Source organism: Bos grunniens, chromosome 16 (assembly GCF_055505025.1).
Source record: "Bos grunniens cultivar Pamir isolate PY7600 chromosome 16, Bosgru_T2T1.0, whole genome shotgun sequence".
Classification (NCBI taxonomy): Eukaryota; Metazoa; Chordata; class Mammalia; order Artiodactyla; family Bovidae; genus Bos; species Bos grunniens.
Window position 1 is genome coordinate 2,563,164 of NC_141180.1, and position 20,999 is coordinate 2,584,162.

At 39.7% G+C, this 20,999-nt stretch overlaps 1 long non-coding RNA gene across 15 annotated transcripts in view; it reads left to right on the top strand.

The window, feature by feature from the left end:
• LOC147356037 (uncharacterized) overlaps positions 1-20,999 on the top strand; it is a 214,512-nt gene that overhangs the window by 113,446 nt on the left and 80,067 nt on the right. For 14 of the 15 annotated variants that reach the window (XR_015142990.1, XR_015142988.1, XR_015142981.1 and 11 more), the window contains exon 1: positions 8,242-10,478. This is a non-coding gene — a long non-coding RNA (uncharacterized LOC147356037). Of the gene's footprint in view, positions 1-8,241; positions 10,479-20,999 lie in introns of those variants that run through there. The other variant, XR_015142984.1, reaches the window with a different exon arrangement.

Here is a 20,999-nt window from a genome sequence, read left to right on the forward strand (position 1 = left end):
CTGTGCCACGGCCCTGCTGTGTTCAGTCAGGGAAAGCTTTTCTCCCAAAGGTCCACCCAGAAGGGATGGAGGGATGCTATGATTAAAAGAGCAGAATGCTTTTAGGGCTGAATTAGCTTATGCTGCCAGAATGCAGTTTTATGCATTTGTACAGCAACGCCCCCACCTTACCCTTCATCCTCTAAAGCCCTCTGCCCTTGCTTTCTCCATCATGTAAAAGCAAGCACATCTGTTCCACACTTTAGAGTTGATACAAGTCATTTCACGTGCAACATCTCATTTAATCTCCACCCTTCTTGACATGTCCATGAACACATCTAAACAATGAAAATGCTTCAGCATCAAGATGAAGAGGGCAGTCACCCTGAGTCTTACCGACTAGATGACAGACATCTGGCCCTAGGCTGAACCCTCAGAGAAATTATAAAATGAATGAAGTTTGTCTTCTGCATCTCCTGCCTTGTTCCGTGTTTCTTTTCCTGACACAGGCAGATCTCGGCTCTGGGCAAATGCAGGGCTTTCGCTGGGCCCCTGATCGCCTAGAGTTCTCCCTGCAGAGGAGGGGGGCCTCCCCCAGGCAGCTTGCTTTGCACTGAGTGACTTTCTCTCCTACTCAGTCAGTGTAGAGGGCAAACTTTTCTCTCCTTAATCCCCTCTTGGCGCATGGCCCGTTGCAGTGAACTCTCTAAGGGGATGTTCATCTTGGATAGACATCCAGAGATGATGTCTTAACACAAAGACATACACCAGTCCTGGTAGAACTGCAGATGCAGTGGTCAGTAGGACTCAGTCCGCGGATCCTGGCAGGTGGGCGGCTGTAAGTGCAGCCACTAGGCGGAGCCCCTCCTGGAAGGCGCGGCACCGAGAAAACAGCAGCATGGTGGGTCAGGGCTCAGTACCGTATAGACGGATATTATATGCCTGTTATCATTTCTACCTGAATAATAAGCTCCTAAGATACACTCTGTCCACCTCACAGCTCACTGTCATTGGCAAACAAGGGCTGGAAAGGTGCTTTGGAAGGTGCTCATGAGATGTGTTGAAATACTGAGTCTTTCTAGTCAGGAAGGTTCAGTTGCCGAATTTAGAGGCAAAAACGCCTTTACGCTGGGACTTTCCTGGCGGCCAAGTGGTTAAGACTCTGGTCTTCCACTGCGGAGTCCGTGGGTTCAATCCCTGGTTGAGGAACTACCATCCTGCATGCTGTGAGCTGCCCCCCCTCCGCCAAGTGTTTCTCCACTGATAGTCCCTTCTCAGAATAAAATTAAAAAATATTTTACATTGCTTAAATTTATCAGTCTATCCTAAAGGAGATCAGTCCTGGGTGTTCATTGGACAGACTGATGTTGAAGCTGAAACTCCAATACTTTGGCCACCTGATGCGAAGAGCTGACTCATTGGAAAAGACCCTGATGCTGGGAAAGATTGAAGGTGGGAGAAGGGGACGACAGAGGATGAGATGGTTGGATGGCATCACCAACTCAATGGTCATGAGTTGGGTAAACTCTGGGAGTTGGTGATGGACAGGGAGGCCTGGCGTGCTGCGATTCATGGGGTCGCAAAAAGTTGGACACGACTGAGCAACTGAACTGAACTGAAATTAAGTGAGGGAACACACAGACTGCCTGGTCCAAATTCTCTCACCTGATCAAGGAGGAGACTAACGCAGGAAGCTGCCAGGTCCCTTGCAGGGGAGACCCGGCCATGGGACAGGAGCCAGGCACCCCTGCTCCTTATTCAGACCTCCTGCCCATCATCAACCGCGACCGTGGCTGTGATGAGGGACAGACCACCTCCCCCAGGCCTGCTCGCTACGCCCTGGCGCTAGATGGTCCAAACCCACTGTAAGCTCTCGTCTGCACCACCTCTGCGCTCTCTTCTTGAGCCACTGCAGTTCAGTTTCCTTCCTTCTGCTCTTTGCGTGCAGTTTGGTCTGAAGTTGGTGTCCTGTGTACCCCCACCTTCTCATCCTAAAGGTAAAACAGAGCCCTTTGCACATAGAGGAGCTTAATGAACACTTTTATATAAATGTTTAAATCTAGCCTTTAGATATCCCTGGGTCAGAGACCATACTTTATGCTGCTGCTACTGCCCGATATTTTATCCTTGCTGTTATTTAGTTGGTAAATTGTGTCCAACTCTTTGTGATCCCATGGACTGTAGCCCAGCAGGCTCCTCTGTCCATGGGACTTTCCAGTCAAGAATATTGGAGTGGGCTGTCATTTCCTTCTTCAGGGTATCTTCCTGACCCAGGGATTGAACCCCGTCTCCCACTTGGCAGGTTTACCCCTGAGCCACCAGGGAAGCTATGTTATCCTTAGGTCCTAATGTTTAATAAACTATTTGTGGGATGAATGAATAAATAAGTAGATGAATAAAACAAGATATACAGGTATATACACACACACACTCTTTACTTACACTGTGTATCAAATAGATAACTGATGAGAACCTGTTGTACAGCACAGGGAGCTCTACTCAGCACTCCGCGGTGACCTAAATGGGAAGGAAATCCAAAAAAAGAATATATGTGTATGTATGGCTGATTCACTTTACTGTACAGCAGAGACTAACACAACATTGTAAAGCAACTACACTCCGATAAAAATTTAAAATTTTTTAAAAGGCAAAAAAAAAAAAAACAAAACAAGAGATGTAAACTATCCCCAATGTCCTAATAATTTGGAACCCCTCCAAAGTGACATTTACAAAATATTGTTCATCCTTCATCAAGTGGTGTTTGGTAGAAACTAATTTTGTATTGATTAAAAATACCTAATTTTATATTGAAAACAAGTATTTTACATGCACTGAAGGTCATGTCACAGCTGATTTCATTTCAAATTGCCTTTTATGTCTTTCTTTCCCTGTTCACATAATTAGGCAGCAGAAGTCACTCGCATTCACTAAAGAGAGATGCAATTTACTTGGACAGAATTGAAAGTTATTTTTCAAAATAGATTTAAATGTTCTTCTCTCTGGTTTTCATGTCAACACGACATTTCAGACTTTTCTTTTGTTATTGCTCTTTTTCTGGTTTTTGTTTCTACCTCGGCAACTTCTGGGAGGCATGTTAACGGGCTTAAAAGAGATGGCAGTATAAATCTCCCATTCTGGGGAAAGCTCTATTCTATCGTGCATCATTACTGTTCGGGACTTGGCTGACTGCTGCCGCCAGCTTTAGAGGTCTGTCATCCGACTGACCGCAGGCTGACTTAACAGTTTTCACTACTGTAGGTGGGTGCAGGGTCGGGGACAGGCCTCTTGCCACGAGGCTTCGGACAAGCATTTTCACCCGCAAAGTTTGGAGAACATGACCAGTCGTGATGTGCTGTTACAAGGAAGGGTTTGGGAGAGTAACTCAGCGTTTGATCCTAAATTCTCAATATACCGTCGTCCTCATGGTCATTGCTGTAGTTGGAGGGAAGAAGGCTCATGATCTGTTTAGCAGTAACTTCTGGAGTCTGATGAACTGGTTGGTCTTCCTGGTTCAGGGGCCACTGTGGCATGTGCTTCTGTGGACTGGCCTGTCTCGGGGACAATTCCTTATGGCAGCATTTCATTTTTGCAGTGTTTATAGGAGGGCGGCCAACCAGGAAGCCAGATCAGGGCAGATTCCAGGCCCAGGCTGTATAGGAAACATGCATAAAATTATTACCACAAGCTGCCTTCAAAGAACTGTTCTGATTGTCTAAAAATACACAAATAGAATTGACTCTAATGATTTCATTCTTTTGAGGATTTCCTCCCTGTTTCTGTCTGTGTTTAAAAAATCACCGACAATGAAGTGAAAACTGTTGCCAAACTCTTTATGTATATTTAACTGGTCAAATGTTGTGGAAAATTACATCTAGGATTTTGAGAATTGGCCCATCAATCTTGTGGAGAGTGCTAGCATGGCCACAGTTTACATAGAGCAAAACCCACTGCTTTTTGTTTCTTTGATCAACATACATAGATTTTATTTTACTTTTTAAATTAATTTTTATTGGAGTAGAGTTGCTTTACAATGTTGTGTTAGCTTCTGCTGTGCAGCAAAGTGAATCAGCCACATATATATGTGTACATATATACACACACTGCCTCCCTTTCTGGATTTCCGTCCCATTCAGGTCACCACAGGGCACTGAGTGGAGTTCCTTGTGGGATACAGTAGGTTCTCATTAGTTATTTTGTACATGGTATCAATAGTGTAAAATTTTAAAATACAGAAGGTTATATGAACATTCTGGAAAACCTCTTTCGGTTTGGGCTCACACGAAAGCTCATTTTCAACAGCAGGCACCGAAGGCTGGTGCTCAAGTGACTTCTGTCCTGCTTTTCTTGGCTGCTATTACTTGGGAGTTATCTGTCACCTCCAGACCAATTACTTCTCACCTGCTATTGCGGTGGGTCATCTCAGGATAGAGGCAGAGCTGACAGAGTGCTCCAGGGAGGTGTTTGGCCTGGTGGCACATATCCTGTGACTTGTCCTTTCAGACAACCGACTTCATTAAATGTCTCTGTGGTAGGTACTGCAATGACAGCGGTGGGATGTCCGATGGGACTTCTCACTGAGTGGGAGGATGAGTTATGTGCAGTGGCCACGTTCCCCCTCACCTCGAAGAGTCTCGTCAGAACGTTAGATGAAATGAGTGGCCCCAAGATCCTTCCTTAACATTCATCTCACTGCTTTGAAGAAAACGCTATTAGCAACATTCACAAATTCTACCTCCACAGATCTTCTGCTTTAAGGAAAACAATTACACACTAGTATATACACAACAGATAAATAGCAAGGACCTACTCTATAGCACAGGGAATTATACTCGATATTTTGTAATAACCTAATTGGGAAAAGAATCTGAAAAAGATTCTTTTACTCTCTTCTCTCTATCCAACTGGATCTCTGTGCTGTGTGCCTGAAACTAAGACAATGCTGTGAGCCAGCTGGACTCAGGAGAAAAAGAAACAGCTGGGACTTCCTGGCGCTCCAGTGGCTAGGACTTGAGGCTCTTAATGCAGGGCTCCCAGGTTCAATCCCTGGTCGGAGAACTATTGATAGATCCACTGTGCTGCAACGAAAACTCAGAGCAGCCAAATAAATAAAAATAATAAAGAAAGGCACTAATAGAATAGATGGATGAGGGTTTGGGTGCTTTTTTCATGATGAGTATAGCCTCACATTAAGAAGTCAAGAGGGACGAAAGAAAATGTAGTGTAGGAGCTTGAAAATGAAAGCCTAGAGACTAAGTTATGGTTTTCTCAGTTTAGTTCAGTCGCTCAGGCATGTCCACTCTTTGTGACCCCATGGACTGCAGCACGCCAGGCCTCCCTGTCCGTTACCAACTCCTGGAGCTTGCTCAAACTCACGCCATGATAAGCTTTGCTGCTGCTGCTAAGTCACTTCAGTCATGTCCGACTCTGTGCGACCCCATAGACGACAGCCCATCAGGCTCCCGTCCCTGGGATTCTCCAGGCAAGAACACTGGAGTAGGTTGCCATTTCCTTCTCCAATGCATGAAAGTGAAAAGCGAAAGGGAAGTCGCTCAGTCGTGTCCGACTCTTAGCGACCCCATGGACTGCAGCCTACCAGGCTCCTCTCCCCATGGGATTTTCCAGGCAAGAGTGCTGGAGTGGGTGCCACTGCCTTTTCCCATAAGCTTTGCTGCTGCTGCTGCTGCTAAGTCACTTCAGTCGTGTCCGACTCTGCAACCCCATAGACGGCAGCCCACCAGGCTCCCCCGTCCCTGGGATTCTCCAGGCAAAAGTACTGGAGTGGGGTGCCATTGCCTTCTCCGATAAGCTTTGCTACCACTCATCTAATAGCCTAAAGCAGCATGCAGCTTTGTGATTTTTTTTCCTAGTCCATTTGCAGAAGTCTGTCCATCTCATGAGGCATGGTATAAAGAAATAATCTCTAAGAAACAGGGAGATAAACTCTCATCTCTATGGAGATAAACTAGACTGCTAGTAGGACCTCAAACAAGCACCTCTCCTTCTTTGAATATCAACTTCCTTCATAAAACTTACATGACACCAATTCTTACACTGTCTTTAGGAAAAATAATCAGCTTTTGTTTAAGAATACAAGCTGACGTGATCAGTAGGCATAAAAGCACGAGATTATTACACAGAAAATTACTTGTTTTTTAGGCTGTTTCCTATTTGGGAACATAGGCTAGAACTTCTCTACGGAAGTTTTACTCTCATCCCTACATTGGGAGCAGGTAAAGAACACTCACTTTATTGCCATCATGCTTTTTCGAATTTGAGGTATTATATTTGTTGCTTTCTGGATTTGTAAGAAATTTTAACTTTGAGATTAAAATGAAAGTTCAAATTTAGACAGTACAGGAAATGTAGGTGATTTTAAATATGTTGTTTATATAATGTTGGCTTCAACTTAGTGTTTCAAAAACAGTTTGCAATGAAATTGTTTGATTCATTTTTTAAATTTGGAGTTGGCTTTAACCTATTAGTTACTTATATGATTTTCTCATTCAACAAATATTAATTGGGAACTACTGTTAAATATTTTCTGTGCCTAGTCACTCAGTCCTGTCCGACTTTTTGTGACCCCATGGACTGAAGCCTGCCAGGCTCCTCTGTCCATGGGATTCTCCAGGTTAGAATACTGCCATTCCTTCTCCAGGGGATCTTCCGGACCCAGGGATCAAACCCGGGTCTCCTGCATTGTAGGCAGATTCTTTACCATCTGAGCCACCAGAGAAGGAGCTTCTATTCTATTTTATATTTTCTCCTGTTTACTTCTCTGTTTTTCCACATAAAAACAAAATCATCTGATGACTTCTGTGTACATTTGATCTCTTTTACCTACAAAACAGCAATTTCACATGGTTCAAAAATGAGGTGGATGAAACTGGAGCCTATTATTCAGAGTGAAGTAAGCCAGAAGGAAAAACACCAATACAGTATACTAACGCATATATATGGAATTTAGGAAGATGGTAACAATAACCCTGTGTATGAGACAGCAAAAGAGACACTGATGTATAGAACAGTCTTATGGACTCTGTGGGAGAGGGAGAGGGTGGGAAGACTTGGGAGAATGGCATTGAAACATGTAAAATATCATGTATGAAACGAGATGCCAGTCCAGGTTCGATGCACGATACTGGATGCTTGGGGCTAGTGCACTGGGACGACCCAGAGGGATGGTATGGGGAGGGAGGAGGGAGGAGGGTTCAGGATGGGGAACACATGTATACCTGTGGTGGATTCATTTTGATATTTGGCAAAACTAATACAATTATGTAAAGTTTAAAAATAAAATAAAACTTAAAAAAATACATATTAGGTATACTTATTCAGGACTGTCACAGAATAGATGTATAGAAAAAAGCAACAGATAAAAGGGGGCCACTGATAAGAGTTTCTTTCTCAAACATGATTCATCCTTAGGTATAAACAAGAGCCTAAAAAATGACAACTACTTGAATTAACATAAACATAAATAGAACAGAATACATCTGTAGTGATGAGAGACATATTGAATCTAAATCCCTTGATCTTATTTTTTCCAAAAGGCATATATAACCTTCTGCTCTCTAAAGGTTTTTATTAGAGCAGCTATCAAGTAGCAAAATAGCCCACCTTTCCCCTACTCTTTTTTTAGGATAACATCTCCTGACATACCAAAACAAGGAGAGGAAGGGGAAAATGAGGCTAGGAATCCACCACTGTCTGACAGTTAGGCTGGGAACAACTTAGAACAGACACGGCAGTTTCCCTTCTGTAAGGGAAATATATTCCCGTTTATTTTTCCATATGATTTATCACAATTAAAAAAGTGTCCCAGGAATAGCTTAAGCTGTTTATTTCTTCTCAAAGTGAAAAGCAACGCTATGTCTATTCTAACCTGTTACCGTCACAAAGGACTATATATTTTCCACATACACTGCTAGTTATATAAATCACTTAATTTCCCCCTTATTACATGAATGGCATGGAGAGCTAAATATTGAAGTCTTTGACTATTAACAATATGCTTAACAAAAAAATTATTCTTTAAGCAGAAGAGAGAGAGGTTATTTTAAGAGTTCTGAAAGGCTGCTGCTGCTGCTTTGGGAATGAAAGCTTACTATTGAAAGAGCATGTGGATATTAAATGATTTAACACATTTTGCTTTATGTTTTTCTGATATATGTGCAAAATGTAAGCAAACTGGCTTGACAGCATAGCATACAGTAAGTAGAAACATTCAGAAAAAGTAATGTGTGGGGAGACTTTTAATTTTCTTTTTTTTTTACATTTATTTTATTTAACTTTTTATTTTGTCTTGGAGTATAGCTGATTAACAATGTTGTGATAGGTTCAGGTTGACAGCAAAGGGACTCAGCCACACACATACATGTATAATCTTAATTCCTTCCTCTCATCCCTCCTATCATTGATGCTCTTTATTCCACTTACATACAAGTTTAGAAATACACACACACATGTATTGTATAACGCACGCTTACACATAAGTAGGGCTTCCCGGTTAGCTCAAATCGTAAAGAATCTGTCTGCAATGTGGGAGATCTGGTTCAGTCCCTGGGTCAGGAAGATTCCCTGGAGGAGGGCATGGCAATCCACTCCAGTATTCCTGGCTGGAGAATCCCGTGAACAGAAGAGCCTGGTGGGCTACAGTCCATGGGGTCGAGAAGAGTGGGACACGACTGAGCGACTAAGACTTTCACTTTTCATGCAAAAGTGTACACAATATGCACAGACACGTACACAGGCATATACAACCGAACACACTGTTGCTATTGTTATTCTGTACAGATTGTTCTGTTGGATAAACTAAGAATAAGAGAAATGTTTTTGTTCTACCTTCACTTCTTCCTTGATGTTCTTTTATTTATGAAGATCCAACTTTCTGATCTATATTATTTTTCTCTCTCTCTTCAAAATTTCTTTTAACATTTCCTAAGGGCAGGTCTTGGAGAAGGCAATGGCACCCCACTCCAGTACTTTGCCTGGAAAATCCCATGAATGGAGGAGCCTGGTAGGCTGCAGTCCGTGGGGTCGCTAAGAGTCGGACACGACTGAGCAACTTCCCTTTCACTTTTCACTTTCACGCATTGGAGAAGGAAATGGCAACCCACTCCAGTGTTCTTGCCTGGAGAATCCCAGGGATGGGGGAGCCTGGTGGCTGCCGTCTGTGGGATCACATGGAGTCGGACACGACTGAAGTGACTTAGCAGCAGTAGCAGCAAGGGCAGTTCTACTTGTAATAATTGCCCAGTTTTTGCCTGAGAAAGTATTTATTTCTCCTTTACTTTTGATGGATAGTTTCACAGAGTGCTGAGTTCCAGGTCAGTGCTTGTTTTCGTTTCTTTTCCTCAACACTAAATGTTTCACTCTGCTTTCTTCTAGCTTGCATGGTTTCTGAGAAGTCAGATATAATTTTTATCTTTGTTCCTCTATAGGTAGGGTTTTTCTCTGCTTTCAGAGTTTTTTATCTTGGATTCCCTGTAGTTTCAAGATGATATTCTTAGGTGCATTTTTGTCTTTTTTAGTTTTCATGCTTCTTGGTATTTTCTGAGCAGCCTGGATCCTGGCTTGGTGTCTGACATTAACTTGGAGAAATTCTGTCTCTGTCGTTTGGAATATTTATTCTGTTCCTTTCACTCTTTTCCTTTTGAAGTTGTTCTGCAGCCCTGGATATTCTTTATTTTTTTTAGGCTTTATTTTCTTTGCTTCTCAGTTTTTAAGGATTCTTTTGCTATATCCTCTGGGCTTCCCCTCTGGTTCAGATGGTGAAGAATCTGCCTGCAATGCAGGAGACCTGGGTTCGGATCCTGGGTTGGGAAGATCCCCTGGTGAAGGGAAAAGCTACCCACTCCAGTGTTCGGTCTGGAGAATCCCATAGATTGTATAGTCCATGGGGTCGCAAGGAGTGGGACACGACTGAGCAACTTTCACTTTCACTATATCCTCTAGCTCAAAGATTCTTCCCTCAGCCATGTCTAGTCTACTTAACAAGCCATCAGAGGCAGTCTTCGTTTCTTTTTCAGTGTTTTTACGTCCAGCACTTCTTTTGTTTCTTTCTGTAGCCCTCCAGGCGCCTGTGTCCGTGGGGGTTGGGGTGGGGCTTCAGCCGGTTTTCCCTTCTCCCACCGCAAGGGTAGAGCTTGCTGGAGCTGGTGTTTCGCTTCCCTCAGCAGTCAGGCTCGGGTTAATTGGTTTCTCCTGCAGGCAGCCTTGTTAACCGCAGAGCACTCTGGGAAGTTTCAAAATGGCTCCTTCCCCCTCCCCGGCCAGAGGCAGAGGAGCTTTGTCTTTGAGGCTGTGAGTCAGGTCGCCTCCTAGAGGTAAACCTCACAGTCTCTCAGGGACCCCTCCACCCACCTACGACTGGGTCCCCCTGGAGTTTCTAACTCTCAGGCTTGTCCTCCTGAGCCCCCCGCATCTCCTCGGTTACATCTCGGCTGTTCCGCCCAGGCCCTGGACCCCACAGAATTACCCACGCTGGAGCCTCTGCTCAGGTAAGCTGTTTGCCTTGTTTTTGCGTTTCTACCTCTCCTGAGTTTCTCTGTCTTCACCTCACCTCTAGATCCAAGAGTTGTTGATTTTCAGTCTGTTTAGCTTTCTGTTGCATTAAGGATGGAATGGTGTCTTCTAAGCTCCTTACCTGTTGAACCAGAAAGCCTGTTTCCCCTACGTTTTTGTTTTGTTTTCTTGATTTATGGTATTATATATTTCATGTGTGCAATATTGTTTTGACTTCTGTATGCACTCCAGTGTACCCACCACCAAAGGTTTAGTTTCTATCCGTCCATATCGTTAAGCACCTTTACCGCCCTGCCTTTTAACACGTTGTTTTCTCAGTTTTGAGAAGTACTTTATGTATGGAGGATATAAACCCTTTGTGATAAAATTACAGTTTCTCTTCCAGTTTATCATAGGTAATTTAACTTTTGCCTTTATTTAATGGCATTTGTTTTATATGGCCAAATTAACTATCTCTTCAATGGTTGTTGGATTTTAAAGCATGGTTAGAAAATGTTTTTCCAATCAATTTTAAATTGTTTTCTTCTACAATTTGTGTGGGTGATATTATTTTGCATTCATACCTGCGGTCCAGTTGGAGTTTATTCTGTTGTAGTGTATGAAGATCAGATCCAGTTGTGAGTTGGTTGGTAGTTTGTGACTTCTGATATTTTTAATGGTTTCTACTTTACTAATCTCTTGTTTTGAAAATTTGTCCCTTTGGCCCTTTCTGGTTTATTTTGTTTTGTTTTGTTTTTTTTACCATTGTTTTGAGCTGTTTTTTCTTAATAATTATTATAAATATAAGTATTTCATTCTTTTTTCTGAGCACTGCTTTAGCAGTGTTCCACTGGATTCAGAAAACTGTTTCATTGTCATTATTTTCGAGAAACTGTCTTCATTTTGTGTTTTTCCCTTTGATTCAAGAGTTCTTTAATATCACATAAAAAATTGTAAGTAGATGAGACTTTAAAATTTTGTTATTCGTTTATGGTTTATTGTATATGGTCAAAGTATGTTGTTTGTACATTTATTTTAACATTTTAAAACTAACTATGGATTTATTAATTTTTCTGTGTGGGATTCTATGTAGTCAGTTTTTATGAGTGCTACATGTTCACATGAAAAAACATATTCTCCACTGTCAAAGTCCTAGGTTGCAGTATTTATGTTTAATATCTGCCCTGTTGAGTTTGATTTTTAGTCTTCTGTGTTTTTACTGACTTTTCCTCTAAATCTGTCTTGGACTGAGAGAGGTATTAATATTAAAACCACTTATAACTAGCACTGGACTCCATTCTCCCTTCCCTGCAATTGCTTCTGTGCCTCAGTCGCTGTTACGTTTGCGGTATTTGCATATTGACTCATTTATTCTTTATTGTGAGTTGTAGTCTTCAGTCTTATAATGTGTTATTTAAAACCTTTGCGTGTGTTCTTTCCATCTAATAATAGAACCATCCCTGCATTTTTATAAAGTGCATTTCCATGTTACATCTTTGTCCTCCTGAGATGGCAGATCCATTACACTGAAAGGAAACTCAGGCTGCCTTGAGACAAGACGAAGTCAGGCTCCAGAGCAGACCATGAGGAGAGAGGTGTGGTGAACCCGTGCCTTGTACCCGTTTGGGGTGTACAGAGCAGACCATGAGAAGTGAGGTGTGGCGAACCCATGCCTTGTGCCCATTTGGGGTGTACATATGAGAGGCCCCCCCGACGTGGCATTTGTTCTGGTTCAGCCAGTGTAGGTACGGGTTGCATTATTTTCACCTCTAATGATAATGTTTGATTTCATGTTCTAACCAGACTACACAATTTCAGGACAGAAAGTCTCATTTTCTCACAGAAGAGAAAAACATTGGAAAGGTGAAGGGGAGAGAAAAATACTAGAACTGAAACTAGCAGTCAGTTTTTTTAAATTTAATACATAAGGTCTTTGGAGGACACTGTTTGATTATTTTCTCTGCATTTGGAAGGGAGATATAAATGACCTGTTGTAAATAGTAGTGATGCATTTGCCCACTAGTCAGCAAGAGAGTCTGTTTTTGCCCCTGGAGTTTCTCTTTGCAGTGATGAATCTAGGATTATTTTCATTAAAAAATATTTCTGCCTGTTCTTGTCCTTCAGCATTTTGAATGAGCATCATAATGAAAGCAAGTGTCCAGTGGTTTGTTGATTACTTGATTTTAATGGACCTTTACTTAGAATATAATATGTTGGCACCTCTAAGGAGCAACTGATAAATGAGAATTTCGTGTTTATGTTTCATGAAAAACTCAGACCAAGTTCTTACTCTGAATCTTGTGGGGAGGGGGGGACAAGGGAGGGATTTAGTATTTTTGCAAAAATATTTGAAAACATCTGTCAGATTTTATGTTAATCAGTTATAGTAAACTTATTTTTAAAGTAAAAAATCTTTTTATCCACCAGTTTTATATATTTGATTGCAACCAGTTAGATTGAGACCAAATATACTATCATGGTGGTTAGCGTAGACAAATTATTCAAAAATATATATTTTTCTCTTTTTAGTGGAAGTGAAGTACAATGATGAAAATCATAGATTGGGCAATATTGATGAAGCGCATGGAAGGACTTCTCTCTTTCACTGTGAGGGACCTTGGGAACTGGATTGGGTCAAAAGAGCAGAAGGCGTATCCCTCACTGACTTGATTATTTTTATTTTTTAATTTTAATATATATATTTTTTGTGATGTAATCAACTAGCATTTTCATTAGTTTGCTAGGGCTGCCATAATATCACAGACTGTGTTGCTTAAACAGCAGCTACTTTCTCCAAGTTCTGGGAGCTGAAACTCCAAGGTCAGGGTATTTATTGGCAGGTCTGGTCTCTCTTGAGCCCCTGTCACTGGTCTGCAGAGGGTGTAGGCTTGCTGCGTCCTCAAATGCTGTTTCCTTTGTGTGCAGTTGGCCTGGCATCTCCTCCTTTCTTCTTAACAGGACACTCCTTAAACTGGGTTTTGACTTGCTTGTCTCTGGAAGGTGTACTTACTCATTTCTGTGGAAAATTCAGTGCAGTAAGAGACTCTAAGCTGCCTCTCAGTGCAGAGCTGAGGCACCCCTGGAGCAGCACGTTGATTTACGGAAGCAGAGGAAAGTTGTTAAAAACCTCCAAGGTTCCATGAATAGCTCATTTACCTACTTTGCTTAAACGCTGGTCTAGAATTAGTTCTTGACTAGAGAGCTGCTTATTTTGCAATTAGCAAAGAGGTCAGATTTTTCTGGTAATTTTGCTAATGCATTCATCCATTAACTCAATGTCAGTAGTCTGCTTAAATGTGGTGTGATGTCTGGTACCCACAACAACTAATTTTTCCCCATGACACAACTGACAAGGTGTTAAAGGCACCAGAAGCTTTATGGAAACACGTGCGTACCCTCTTGAGAAAACTCTGAATGCGCTACAGTATACACATGACTCCATAATAATGAGGCTCAAGAGACAACTCCCCAGGGATGAAATACATCCCCCACTTACTGAGTGATTTCTCTATCTGGCATTATGCTAAGTGCTTCTTGTATGTTAACAATAGTGCACTAATTCTCACATAACTCTGCAAGTCAGATATTATTGTAACTGTATTTATATCAGGTCATGAGGCTCAGACAAGTTGATTAACTGGTTCAAAGTAATATGGTAATGATGAGGCTAGAATTCACACATTGATTCTAGATTATGTGCTGTTTTTTAATTGAAGTTTAGTTGATTTGCAATGTTGTATTTAGGTGTACGGCAAAGTGATTCAGATGTGATTCAGATACACACACATACACACATGTTCTTTTTATTTTTGTTTTTAATGAAAAATTTAGGCATGAAAGATGACAAAATTAATGCTTGTGTAATCACAAAGACATCATTGGAGCTCTCTTTGTTCTTGTTCCATTGCTAATCACATTGTTCCTTTTTTTGTCTAGAGGCAGCCACTGTCTGAATTTTTGGATAACTTTTCCCATATATTTATTTTCTTAAATGCATACTGATATGTTTCTAAACAATATATCCTGTTGCTTTAAAGTGAATATGTAAGAGCATTATTTCAGTTAGAAACATAAACGCTGTATCTGTGCCAAGCTGCTTCGGTCACGTCTAACTCTCCTCTGTCCACGGCATTCTCCAGGCAGGAGTACTGGAGTGGGTTGTCAGACCCTCCTCCAGGGGATCTTCCCGACCCAGGGGTTGTACTCACACCTCTGAGGTCTCCTGCATGGGCAGGTGGGGTCTTTACCACTAGTCTTTACCACTAGTCCCACCTAGGAAGCCCAAATACTGTATCTGTCCATCTGGAGCTTGCTCCATTATTTTTGTGAGGTTTCTCCCTGTTCATACAGGAATTGCTTTTCATTATTTAAAATTATATATTACGGTCTGCTGCCAGATTGTGGTATAAACTATCTTCTGTTGCGTAGGCATTGTTACTGAGCCCGTTTGTGAGATCTTATTGGAAGCATCTGTGTGCTAGTTTTCTTTGTACATATCTTAAAGTTTCCCAGGAGTAGAATGATAAGTGGTAAGGTGTGCGTCTTCACGTTTAAGAGACAGTCACCCCTCAGTGTTGAAGAGGATTAGTTCTGGAACCCCCTGTGGATACCAAAGTCTGTGGATGCTCAAGTCCAGTGTTGAAAACGGCACAGTACAGTCAGCCCTCTGTATCTGCGGGTTCCCCGTCTGTGGACAGGAAGGGCAGTTAGGTCCAGATGAACTTTCAAAGCATTTCGGTTGATGTGTATTCACACGAGTTAGTATTCCTATTGTTCTGTAATGTACCTTTGTATGGTCAAACTTCTCTTTACATTGCTTTTTGTAAATCTGACTGTGTGAAGTGATTCCTCAGTGCGATATTTCTTCACGCTTCTCCTGGTCGCCAGTTGGGCGTGTTTTCACATGTATATGCCCTTTGTCTCCTTCCTCTGTGAACTGCCCAGTCATACGCTCTGTTCATGTTCTGAATGAGAGCTCATTTTAAGTCATTTATCCTTTTTTCCTATTGATTTGTAGAAGTTGTTTACTTGTCCTGACTATTAATTATATGTATTCAAAATGTGGTTTTCAAGATGGGCTTATTTCTTCAATTGGAGTTTGATGTTTTTTGAATAATCAGACTTTTAAAATATCAATGCCTGCCAAATCTTTTTCTCTATGAATCATTTTTGTTTTTTAAAAATAATTTCCTTTCTTTAGAATCAAAAGGTAATTTTTTAACTTTACTTTTAAAAAATTAACTTTGCTTTTCACATCTAGTTCTTTTAATATTTTTGAAATTTATCTGTACGTAAGGTAAGACACTGAGGTCTAATTTTTTATGCAACAGCGGTTATCCTGGCACTACTTATTGATTATTTCATCCTTTTCTACATCAATTTGCAGTGTCAGAGCTATTGAGCGTCAACATGCATATGTACATGAATATATTTCTGAACTTTTCTTCTGTTTATTTCATCATTCATGAGCCATTACCACTGTAATAGCATCTTAATTGTTCTAGTTTTATAATGAAATGTGTTATCTGCAAGGGCTAACCCCCTAACATTTTCTTTTTCAGGAATATCTTGACTGTTGACGCTCATTCTTACGTGTATATTTTATTTTTAAAAAGCCATTGGAGTATAACTGATTTGCAGTGTTGTTTGTTTAGGTGTACAGCAAAGTGATTCAGGTGTACACATACCTGTGTTCATTCTTTTCAGATTCTCTTATGATAAAGGTTGTTGCAGAGATTGAGTGGCATTCCTTGTGCTTAAGTCGGTCCTTGTTGATTACTTTGTATATGGTAGCACGTGTGTGTTATTCCCAAGCTCCTAATTTGCCCCTCCCCTTCCTTTCCTCTTTGGTAACCGTAAGCTTGTTTTTGAAGTCTGTGAGTCTGTTTCTGTTCTCTGTTTTCTGTTTCTGTAAATATGTTCATTTACATTATTTTTAAAACTAGATTCCATACATGAGTGATATCGTAATGATATTTGTCTTTCTCTGTTGGACTGACTTAGTATGAGAATCTCTAGGCCCATCCCTGTTGCTGCAAATGGCATTATTTCATTCTTTTTTTTTTTAATGGCTGAGAAATATTGCAAAATACCACATTTTCTTTATCCAGTCCTCTGTCACTGGACGCTGAGGTTGGCGACTGTAAGTAGTGCTGCTGTGAGGTTGGGGCGCGTGTATCTTTTCTGAACCTTTTCATTTTGTATTGGAGCATAGCCGGTCAGTTAACAGTGTTGTAATGGTTTCAGGGGGACAGTGAAGGCACTCAGTCGTCCATACACATGGGCTGTGTGTCTCTTTTTGAAGTACGGTTTTCCCTGGGTACATGCCCAGGAGTGGGAGTACTGAGCCCCGTGGTTGTTCTAGTTTTTAAGGAAACTCCATACTGTTCTCTGTGGTGGGGGTGTCACTTTACTTCCCACCAACAGCGTAGGAGTCTTCCCTTTTCTCCACACCGTTCCCAGCAGGTATCATTTGTGGACTTTTTGATGAATGCCACTCTGGCTGGTGTGGGTGACACCTCACTGTAGTTTTGACTTCATTTCTCAGATGATGTTGGGCAACTTTTCACGTGTTTTTTTTTGCCGTCTGTTTGTCTTTGGGGAAATGTCTAGGCCTTTTGCTCATTTTTTTATTTTTATTTTTTTTTGGTATTGAGCTGCATGAACTCTTTGTGTATTTTGGGGATTAATTCCTTGTCAGTTGCTTCGTTTGCAAGTATTTTCTCCCTTTCTGAGGGCTGTTTTTTCGTTTTGTTTATGATTTCGTTTTATTGCCGTGTGGTTGATTTATAATGTCTTAGTTTCAGGCATACAGCAAAGTGATTCGCTTTTACACACACCCACATATATACACATATTCATTCTTTTTCAGATTCTTTTCCAACATATGTTGTTACAGAATACTGAGTAGAGTTTTCTGTGCTATACAGCAGGTCCTTGTTGGTTATCTTCTACATGAAAGTGAAAGTCGCTCAGTCATGTCTAAGTCTTCATGTCCAGTTCCTTATGACCCTGTGGACGGTAGCCTGCCAGGTTCCTCTTTCTTTGAATTCTCCAGGCAAGAATACTGGAGTGGGTAGCCATTCCCTTCTTCAACGGATCTTCCTGACCCAGGGATCGAACCTTGGTCTCCTGCATTGGAGGCAGATTCTTTACCATCTGAGCCACAGGGAAGCTTTGTGTTTTTTTGTTTTTTTTTTTTTAAGACTTTTTTCTTTTCTGACTTATCTTGTTTTTACTGAGTATTGTATGTGATTCCATTGTATCTCCTTATACAATATCAATTACACTTCTTTTAAAATTACTTAGGGGTTGTCCAGAAGTTTACAGTATACATTCTTAAGAGGTCTGTGTCCACTTTCAAGCAGCACTCTATCACTTCATGTTTAGTTCAGCTAACTTAAAATATCCCCAGTTGCTCCTTCTATTTCTTGTGCTATTGCTCTTTTATTTCATTACCTAATACTATAATGACCCATTATATTATCACTATCAAACACATATAGATCAATCTAGAATAGAAACTTATTAGAATCAGCTTTACCTATATTTATTCCTCCTCTGAAGCTCTTCCTTTCTTTATGTAGATGGAAGTTTCTAACCTATATTATTCTTTTGATTTGCATTTCTGTGATAATTAGTGATGTCGAGCATCTTTTCATGTTCTTTTTGGCCATCTGTTTGTCGTCTTTGGAGAAATGTCTATTTAGCTCTTCTGCCCATTTTTTGATTAGATGTTTTGTTTTTTTTTGACAGTATGCTGCATGAGCTGTTTGTATATTTTGGAGATTAATCCCTTGTTTGTGGCTTCATTTGCAAATTATATATTTTAAAGTCAACTTGCAGAATTTCACAAAACCTCATTGAGATTCTGTTTTATAATTTTAACTAATTTTGAGGTAAATTATATTTAAATATATTGCATTTTCCTATCTATTAATATGAACATACTATATCACTCATTTTACTTGTGTTCTTTAATGAAGTGTTTAAATGAAGATTTATAGTTACTCTTTAAGCTGTAACACATCATAGATGTTTCCTACATTCCATATAATTGTATATTGTATTAGTATTGAATTTATTTGAATTATAGATAGCTTGTGAGCAATTTAACAATATTGTATATTCCAGTCCATGAACATGATATATCTTGCCACTTGTTTAGGGTATATTAAAAGAAAATTTTGTTGTATAGGAATGTAACTTATTTTTATATAAAATAAATTTTATTGTATAATTTGCATATGAACAAAGCTTCTGTAAACATTTGCATGCAGATTATTGTGTGAACCTAGGGTTTCGAATTAGTTGGGTAAATTGTTTGGTGTGAGAGCTGGATTGTGTAAGACCATGATTAGTTATATTTAATAGTGCATATTTCCCCCTAACCACTGATTCACTGCTTTCAATACAAATTTAATTTAGCTTGTATTTTCATTTAGTTCAAATGTCTTTAAGTTCTTTTGCATTTTTCTTAGTGTTATTTAAAAATGTATTGTATAATCTGTAAATATTTGGGAATTTTAGAGTATCTTCCTGTTCTTGATTATTAGTTTAATTTTATTCTGATCTGAGAACATATTTTGTATGATTTTTATTCTTTTAAATCTGTTATGCTTTATTGACAAAGATTATGGTCTATCATGGAATGTTCTATGTAAGCTTGAAAAATGTATACTCTGCTGTTCTTGGGCTGAAGATTCTGTAAAGGAAATTTAGATCAACTTGATTAATAGTACTGATCAGGTTTTTGTGTATCTGCACTGATCTCTGACTGCCTGAGCTGTCAGTACTGGTAGGTGTTGAAGTTGCCAGCTATGTCAGTGGATTAGTTTATTTTTCTCCTTTCAGGTTTCTCTAATGTATTTGGACACTGTGTTTTTAGGGATGTGTTTAGCATTTTGATTTCTTGAAGGATTAACTCCTGTATCACGATGTAATGACCCTCTTTGTTATAAATAATGTTCCCTGTTCTAAATCTTGTCTTAGGTAGAGTGGCTCCTGGTTTCTTTGATTAGTATTGGTTCAGAGGATCTTTCTCCATCCCTTTAACTTGCTGCAGTTATATTTAAATGGTTTTTTGTAGACAAAACTTAGTTGTCTTTTAAAGTTTATTTTTAATTAAAGGATAATTGCTCTACAGTATTATTGGTTTCTGCCATATATCAACGTGCCATACGTCATATAAGCATGCATATGTCCCCTCCCTGAGTCATATAGAAAACTGCCACTGGGTCTTCTTCTAAATCCATTCTGAAAGTCTGTCTTTGATTATTCACATTTAAGGTAATTATTGACATAGTTGAGTTAATACCCACCATGCTTGTAACTGTTTCTATTCATTGCCCTTATTCTTTGTTTTGGACAGTCATGTCCGACTCCTTGTGACCCCATGGACTGTAGCCTGCCAGGTTCCTCTGTCCTTGGAATTCTCCAGGCAAGAATACTGGAGTGGGTAGCCATTCCCTTCTTCAAGGGATCTTCCTGACCCAGGATTGAACCTTGGTCTCCCACATTGCAGGCAGATTCTTTACCATCTGAGCCACCAGGGAAGCTTTGTGTGTGTGTGTTTTTTTTAAAGACTATTTTCTTTTCTGACTTCTCTTGTTTTATACTGAATATTTTATATGATTCCATTTTATATCTTTATACAATATCAATTACACTTCTTTTAAAATTATTTAGGGGTTGTCCAAAAGTTTACAGTATTCTTAAGTAGTCTATGTCCACCTTCAAACAGCATTCTATCACTTCATGTATAGTTCAGCTAACAGAATATTCCCAATTTCTCTTTTTATTTCTTGTGCTATTGCTCTTTTATTTCATTGCCTAATACTATAATGACCCATTATATTATCACTATTAGTTTAAACAAATATCTATCAGATCAATTAGAATAGAAACTTATTAGAATCAATTTTACCTTTCTTTATTGCTCTTCTGAAGCTCTTCCTTTCTTTATGTACATGGAAGTTTCTAATCTATATTATTCTTGGACCTAATGAGCTTCTTGTAATATTTCTTGAAGAGAATATCTGATGGCAGTGAATTCACCTAGATTTTGTTTGTCTGAGAAAGTCTCTGTTTCTCCTTCATACTTGAAGACAGTTTATAGGTTGAGGAAATTTAGAAGTAATTTATAGATATAGAATTCTAGACTTATGTTTGTTCTCTTTCAACTTTTAAAAATTTATTTTGCTTTATTCTTGCTTGAGTGGTTCTAGCAAGAAATCTGCTGTAATTCTTATCCGTGCTCTACTACAGATTGATTTTTTTTTCTCTTTTGTTTTCTTTAGAACATTCTTTTTTTTTTTTGACTTTCTGAACATTTAATATGATATATCTAGGTGTAATGTTTTTGGTATTTATCCTGCTCATTGTTCTCTAAACTTCTTAGATCTGTGGCTTTTGTATCTATTATTAATTTTAGAAGCTTCTTGATCACTATTATGTCAAGTATTTCTTCTACCGCTTTCTCTCATTTTCTTCCATTTTCTTTATTTTCAATTTGTTGT